The sequence below is a fragment of a genome, unplaced genomic scaffold (assembly GCF_019419815.1).
Source record: "Pyrus x bretschneideri cultivar Hongxiangsu unplaced genomic scaffold, Pyrus_bretschneideri_v1 Contig128, whole genome shotgun sequence".
Classification (NCBI taxonomy): Eukaryota; Viridiplantae; Streptophyta; class Magnoliopsida; order Rosales; family Rosaceae; genus Pyrus; species Pyrus x bretschneideri.
The window spans coordinates 208516-216404 of NW_025999422.1; the positions used below are offsets into that span (position 1 = coordinate 208516).

The 7889-nt window shown below is 38.1% G+C and overlaps 1 long non-coding RNA gene and 1 pseudogene across 1 annotated transcript; one reads left to right on the forward strand and one right to left on the reverse strand.

The window, feature by feature from the left end:
• The first annotated feature begins 292 nt into the window (after positions 1-292).
• Positions 293-1301, forward strand: LOC103966373 (annotated as a pseudogene).
• Positions 1302-3275: 1974 nt separating this feature from the next.
• On the reverse strand, positions 3276-4612 carry LOC125474663. Its single transcript, XR_007256118.1, has 3 exons — positions 4253-4612; positions 3881-4010; positions 3276-3757 (listed from the first exon to the last, which is right to left on the reverse strand). It is a non-coding gene; the product is annotated as an uncharacterized LOC125474663 (long non-coding RNA).
• Between the last annotated feature and the right edge of the window lie 3277 nt (positions 4613-7889).

Consider the following 7889-nt stretch of genomic DNA (forward strand, 5'->3'; position numbering starts at 1 on the left):
TAAACGCTAAAATAAATTTAAAAAATGAAAGAAAAGAAGGTATGAAACACGCTTGTGTTCCAAGTTCCAAGTACTAAATGACACAAATCTAGTTAATCAAAGAGGAGGTTTGCCCGTACCTTCACTGCAACTAGTTTAATTAAGATTCATAAACCTTGAAACGTTGTTTGACCATTCAGCTTTGGTTTACTCCCCTCAGGCTCCTCACCATAAAACCTGCCCCTCCACACCCTTCCTTGTCACCACTCAACACAACTCAAGAAAACCTCAACTCATCGTTGTTTATTTCACAATGTGCTTCTCTGCTGCTTCAACCACACCGGCCGTCGACAAGGGCGACAAAGCTTCAATCTATGCCGTCCATCGCGACATCATCACGGCCCACATCCTCACCTGCCTCGACGGCCAGACCTTGGCCGCTGTGGCCTGCGCATCGTCCGAACTACGCGCTTTCTCCGCCGAAGAAAAACTCTGGCGGGACATCAGCACCGCCATGTGGCCTTCAACCACCGATCCACGTGTTAACGACCTCATTTCCACTTTCCCAGCCGGTCACCGCTCTTTCTTCTCCGACTCTTTCCCGCTCCTCGACCACTCCCCCTCCCAATTCGCTCTCAGCCCTTCGTCTCCCACCGCGGAGTTAATCTCGGCCGTCGATATTTTCTACAAAGGCCAGCTCATTTTCTCTAAGGTTCAGGCATCAGAGACCGAATCCGAGTGGTTCCTCTGCTCGCCCTTCCGGGTGGACTTGCTTGACCCGAAAGAAACCTTTCGGACACCAATCCGACATGCCGGAGAAGGCCAAAAGTCATTGAAGCACTTGGAGGAGAACTTGAGTTTGAGCTGGATCGTGATCGATCCGACCCGGAAACGGGCGGCGAATTTGTCGAGCCGAAGGCCGGTGACGGTGCAGAAGCACAGGCTGACGGGGGAAATACACCTGCGGTTCGCGACGATATTGGTGGGGGAGAAGAAGGGTGAGTATGTGCAGTGCGGTGCAGTGGTCACGTGCAAGGGGACCGAAGGTGGGGAGCTGCACGTGAGGGAGGTGAGCATGCATGTGGAGGCCATGGAGGGGAATCATTTGAACGGGAGGGAGAGCTTGGTAATATTGCAGACGTCGATCGAAGGAGGGAAGAGGAGGAAGGAGATAAAGGGGAAGGCGAGGTTGGAGGAGTACTTGGAGATGAAGAGAGAGGAAAAAGAGAAGGGAGAGGAGAGAGAAGGCTTTGGACATGATCTGCATTGCCACTGGGGTTACTATTTTTATGGCGTTCTGGTCATTCATCTTGTTCAGATAGTCTAAGAGATGATGATGATGATGAAAAACCCAGATTTTGCCCCTTGTCAATTGTAATATAACCACAGATTGTTCCCGTTGTATATTAAGATCTAACACTACGTGCACTATAACTGTTGTGGATTACAAATTGGCCACGGCTAATGCCTGTTATAAAAAAATTTCTAAAAATAAAATAAAATATTGTTTAATAAATGTATTATATAATATTTACAAACAAAATTACATATTTACTATAATATAACAATTAAGGCCCTGTTTGGCAAATCGGATAAAGGATCGGATAGAATTAATTATACGGACTCGGATGTTTAGCGTTCACTCGTACTAAATAAGTGCCGGATTAGGATTAATTTAACCGGTCGGATAAGATAACACGGTATAGACCCGTTTAATAAAACCGACCAAAACGCCCGGATTATTTAGTCGGGGAAGAAGAATATGGGAGAGAAAGGGAGGGAGTTTGGGGGGTGTGGCGGAGAGAGCTGGGGTACAATTATTTGGGATTCTTCTGCAGTCAGGGAAGAAGGGAGAGAGAGGGAGGGTGTTTGGGGGGTGCGGAGAGATCTGGGAACAAAAAAATGATTTCACTTTTTTTAAATTTTTTTTTTTTTAAGTTTGATTCCTCCTATCTAGTATAATACCAAACACAGTATAAATAATACGATCACTAGTCCGATACTGCACCAAACACCCGACTAATTTAGTCAGTACTATCCGGTGGCTATTTATCCTATCCGACAAAAATAGTCAGTACAGTCCAAGCTGCCAAACGAAGCCTAAATAAAAAATCATAGATTCAAACATTACAACTGTACACTAAACTAAAGCTAACAACAAAACGATGAGATATACAAAGAAATACCAAACTATCCAAAGACCTTCGACAAACAAGGACATTGTCACTTGAAGACTTCACATTTCTTTGAACACCTCCAAACAAAGGACCTTGAGAGTGAACTACCACCCCTAATGCTTGAACCTTAGCAATTGTTGCCTCTCTCTATCTAGATGGACATAAGCATATGGATCAAGAAAAAAAAATCTTGTACTTGTATAGGTAAAAATATACATTTGATCTCAATCAAGAAAAGTGAATATAACTCTTGAAAAATTATATTAAGGGGGGCTCCTTTGAGAAAAGATAAACACATGATAGATTAAGAACCAGCTAAACAGAGCCACTACATATATTTCTGCAAATATATACCATAAAAGATTAGCCAACCCAATACCATGAACAAAAATTTTGTTTAGAGGAGATACAAAAGAACATAAGAACACAAATTTCCATCAACATATTCCTGATTGAATCAGTTTTTCGTCAATGAGTGAGAAATAACGATACAAACTGGGCACAACCTAAGAGCACAACTGTATAAAGAGATTAAGACCTGCACAAACAGAACTACCAACACAGCTCTAATGCAAAACTTTCATACTCAATCATAAAAAAATAAGAGGAACCCATTACAACAATTCACAAACACAAGTCAAAATTCGACAAAAAAAGAATCACATACCGAGAAAGGATTTGCCTTTCAAGATCCATCTTCTGTGGAAACCCACTTCCATAAGTGTACCCCCAGACTTATCACACCAAAATCTTATCACACCAAGCTTAGAAATCAAAACTCATCACTCAAAGACATCAAATACAAAAAACCAACCAAACTTATCACACCAAAATCTTCAGAATCGCAAATGTCCTATAACTGTAACTGATATAAGAACCGGTCCTTCTCTAACAAGGATGCACATGGTGCAGATATTTCAATAAACAGAATTATCAACCCAACCATATAAACCTTCAAACTTTATGAAGATATTCAAGCATTAGAGCTAGAGGTGTCAATAATTCAATCCTTAGCAGAGCATCCACTAGATTTATGTATGCTAGAAAACCTATTACATTTTCTCTAAACAATAACAAAAAGTTGAGAACCCAAGCATGAAAAGCAGTTTTGTTTTCCTGAATATTTTCATCATGAGTAATGGCAAGCTTTTCGAGCAGAAGTTCTTACAGTTTACGTGTGCCTTCGCAACCATTTAGAAGGTACAATTTCTGTTATTTTTATGGAGTGATTACAAGTTGCCGCAGTGTCATGTTGATTGACGAAAGAATCAGATTCTTTTTTACCTCTTGATCAGGCTTTAGAAGGCTCAGCTCAATCTACCTTCCGTCTATGTCTTTAGATGAGTAGGAAATCAGAAACAGAATGGTGATGTACATGTTCCTTTACCTGCTAGGATGCTCTCATACATACTTTAACAACCAATCTAGGCTCTGTCAAATGTAGCACATTGTCAGCTACATTAATATACAATGATTATATTAAATTGCAATCGAAACTCTTAGGAACTTAAATGGAGAAATGAAAATGCGATCAAAATTCATGATATCAGAATTCATCCATACCTCTAGTGTAGATCATCACCTTCTGTTCTCACATGAGTCTGCAAAACCATGAGATCGTGTCAACGAGTAATTGAGAACTGGATGTGTTCTTCACAATAACAGAACCATGTCGCTCTACATTATAGTCTAATGTAGTTTGAAAGAAAAATTCTGGCAATTACCTCTATTACTCGTTGGCACGACACATCACGATTGTCTTCTAAAGAAGCCAGGATGACAAGAGCAGCTGCAACAGTTGAAGGCCAGTAACGAAGTTGGCCGTGGTCCTGCATCTGCAGGACTGCCAGGTACCTGACAGGGAAACGGAAAACACATAAATATAACAAAATTCAATACGAGGACCGAGACTTATCACACCAAAGAAAACATCAACCAAACCCATTATCCCAACTTTAGACATTCCAACTGTAACATCGAATTTTTGCCCCACCCTCACAAAACCCTCAAAAGGCACCAAAATTAAAATAAAAAAATTCATGATGATTTCTAGAATCAGACCTCAAACAATCAGTACAACAATCAAATGATCTTACCTCAAAATGCTTTTCAAGTCCTCCTTGGTTAAGATTCATCTCGAAAAGCTTCAGGCCTTACATCTAAACCAAACACGGGACTATCTCAAACAAAATCAGAACGCAAAGTACAATCAAAATCCTTAAAATCAGTTTGCCCAACCCTAAATCTAATAATTTTATGAAATACTATAGCACCAATTGAGAGAGGAATTGCGATAATACCTAAAGATCAGAGAGAGAGATGAAAGTAAGAGCGTTTCCTGTACTGGGGGTTCCGAAAGAGAATTACAGGAAAAACTAATGGATTTATGCATCAGAAACATGAATTAAAGATGACAATTAGAAGGGGAAGGAAAAAAACCTGAGGGCTTTGATTTTGACGACGGTTTCGATTTCCACCGGAAGGAGGCTGTCGGTCTATCTATTTGCAGCGAGGGAGAGGGAGAGAGAGGGGGAGAGGAGTGGACGAAACCGCTTAATTTTAACTTTTTTACCAATTCCTTGCGTCTATTTTCTAGTAGTGTGAAATTTGAAAGATTTCAAATTTTGGGAAATTTTCGATTTTTTTTTAATCCCGCCTTCTGATTTTTTGTTTTTTTAAATAGTGTACGTAATTGCACTACATTTAATGTCCGTGGTAAATAAAACAATGCGGTGTAATTATTAATAATATTGACCATATTGACCACGGTTAATATCCGTGGTGGTTTAATATTTTCATAACGTGCTAATTAAAACCATGGTAGTAAATTATTTTATTATAAGAGACCATTACTTACCTGTTGTAAAACACTATTATCTACAACATGCTGACTAAGTCCGTGGTAAATGGTCACTTTTTATAACGGGCACATAATGTTCGTGGTAAAATTAATGTGATCAATGAGTTATTTCCTTGTAGTATATTGGTTCAAATTAGGTGTATATGGAAGATGCATGTGTCCCATTTTCTGTTCCAAATCTCGTACGTACTATTGTTCCAAAATCTTGTACGTACCAATTGGCTAATAAGTTAATATAATGTTAATCAATAAAAGTTGAGGTTATACCATAAACTCAATTGGTAATATGTGGTGTAGCCTAATTTATTTACAAGTCATTATAAGCCATGTAAGGTTCATCTCCAATCAATGTGAGATTCATTCTCAACATGCTCCCTCATGTATGGAAACTTCTCAAGCCTAGCATTTTGACAACACAAATCGAGTAAAGAGGAGCACATATAGTCGTTGGATCTTACACATGGGACAAGAATCATGAAGAAAGTTGAGGTTTCACCATAAAAATATAGAAAATAATCTAACTTACTTATAATCCATGCAAGATACTTCTTCCTATTAATATGAAATTCATTGTCAACGGGTCACTTCACAACAAAATCTAATAATACGAACCGTATTATTTCAAAGATCATCATTTGAAATCCTTCCAAAAAATTAGTGAATATCCATGCAGCGATGGTCTGAGGGTGTTGGGTCCTTTCAATATATCTTTGATATTTGAAATCGCAATTGATTTTCTTCGGTTTAATTTATTAAGAATAAAAAATGTCTTTCTGTAACAACCAACAATTGATTGATTAGGTTGAGAGTATTGATCACTCAGTACTATGGTATAGTGGTATTCCTCTTTAATTAGAAATAAGAGGTTTTAGGTTCAAATCTCGTGTATGGCAAATTCGATACCAAATTAGGTTGCCCATTGTTAAAATATCGATGTACTAAAAAAAATTGTGAGTTTTGAGATTAGTATATGTGGAGGTAGAGGCAAAAATGTGTTTTTGTAACAACCAACAATTAATTAAAAGATTAATAAGAGCAGTGCTTGCCTTATGTATTAATCTCTTAATATATGATAAGGACCTTTTTGTCTTCTAAATATTTCTCTCAAAAGAAGGGCCAGTGCATCATTAGTGGATGACCCTGGTAGTTATTTAGAATGTTTCACGCCATTTATTATTACAAGTTAATGAAATTTTTTTTCATTTTTAAGTGAGAAGTCTTTGGTTCGATTCTCACAAATCGCGAATTTGAATTACATTATTACTAGCCTATTGTAAGGCTAAACTCACTCCTCATCTTAGTATAAATAATATATTTTGTTAAAAAAAAAAAAAAAAGGGATCTTTCTTTTTAATTTATTACGTTTGAAGGTTTAAATCTTTCCTTCTCCCATTTAAATTAATGTAAAATAATCGTTATTATAGCACTCTAAGGCCCTGTTTGTTTGGGCTCCTTAGCTAGCGGTAGCTAGGATTGGCTTAGCTATTGTCCTAGTCCCTTGTTTGACCTGGTTAAAGGATTAATTTTAATGAGACTAGGTGGAATTCACTCTCACTAAAGACTAGGGATGGTTCGGTATGGGATACCATACCGAAACTAGTATCCCGAATCCCAAATCAAAATTTTTCGGAACGGGAATTTGAAGACCAATCCCAAACCAAATTTTCGGGAATCCCAAATTTCGGGAATCCCGAAATATTTTCGGGATTTTGGGACAAATCGGGAATCCCAAATTGAAATATGAAATTATGAATTGTTCTTCAAATATATAGTTCAAGAACACATTCATGAACTAGGAATTTCATTTCATTCACACTACCATTTAATTGAACACTGGCATGTCTGACTGTTTTTATCATAGTCAAAATTCAAATTAATTAAACCTTTTTTGCAATATGTTGAGAGACAAAAGAATCAAGCCTTCTAAAATCATCAGCCATGTCAGCAGCAATAATAAAATCCACATGAATATCAAACAAAACATGAAAAATATGCAAGGTGTAGGGCATTCCAGGTTGCAGAGCATGAATTAGAAACTACTAGCATCAATTATAAAAGAATAATATATATATATATATATATATATATATAATAATTAATATTATATATTTTCGGTTCGGTATGGGATTCCCGAAATATCGAGAAGTCAATCCCGAATCCTATACCGAAATTTTGGGATCGGTTCGGGATAGCATCCCGAAAATTTCGGGAATTTCAGTTTGGGAAATTTTTTGTTTGGGATCGGGATTTTTTCGGTTCGGTTCGGGATTTTTGGGAATTTTTTCCACCCCTACTAAAGACCTCACTGCTAATACCAATAATGAGTCTCAAATTGATGGAATGAGGGATCTTGGCTTATAAATAAATTGAGCTACTCCCCATATTGCCACTTGGCTTTATGGTGGAACGTCAACTTTCTTTATGGTATCAGAGCATGTCCCACATATGAAGCTAAACAGTCACACGCGCTTCACGTCATCCCGTTGTATTGCCCACATGTTAGGCTTGAAAATTCATCACAGAGTGTGTTGAAAATGAGTCTCACATTGATGAGAAGATGAACCTTGCATGGGCTTATAAGTAAGTTGAGCTATTCCTTATATTACCAATTAATTTTATATTGGAACCTCAACTTTCTTCAATCCAAAGCTCGGTATTAGCAATCCTTAGCAATCTTGTGCCTCCTCATTTGTGGTGACCCAGCTAGCCCACCATCACCGCGACCTATCCCTCCCAACTCTCATTCCCCTCCCAATTCCTTCTCCTCGTACCTTACTGGAACCCTTGTGCACTTCCACTATCTTGTTGTCGCACCCTCACCTCCTTTATTTCTCAATGGTGGCGGTGAACTGTGAGAGATCAAATCAAAAACA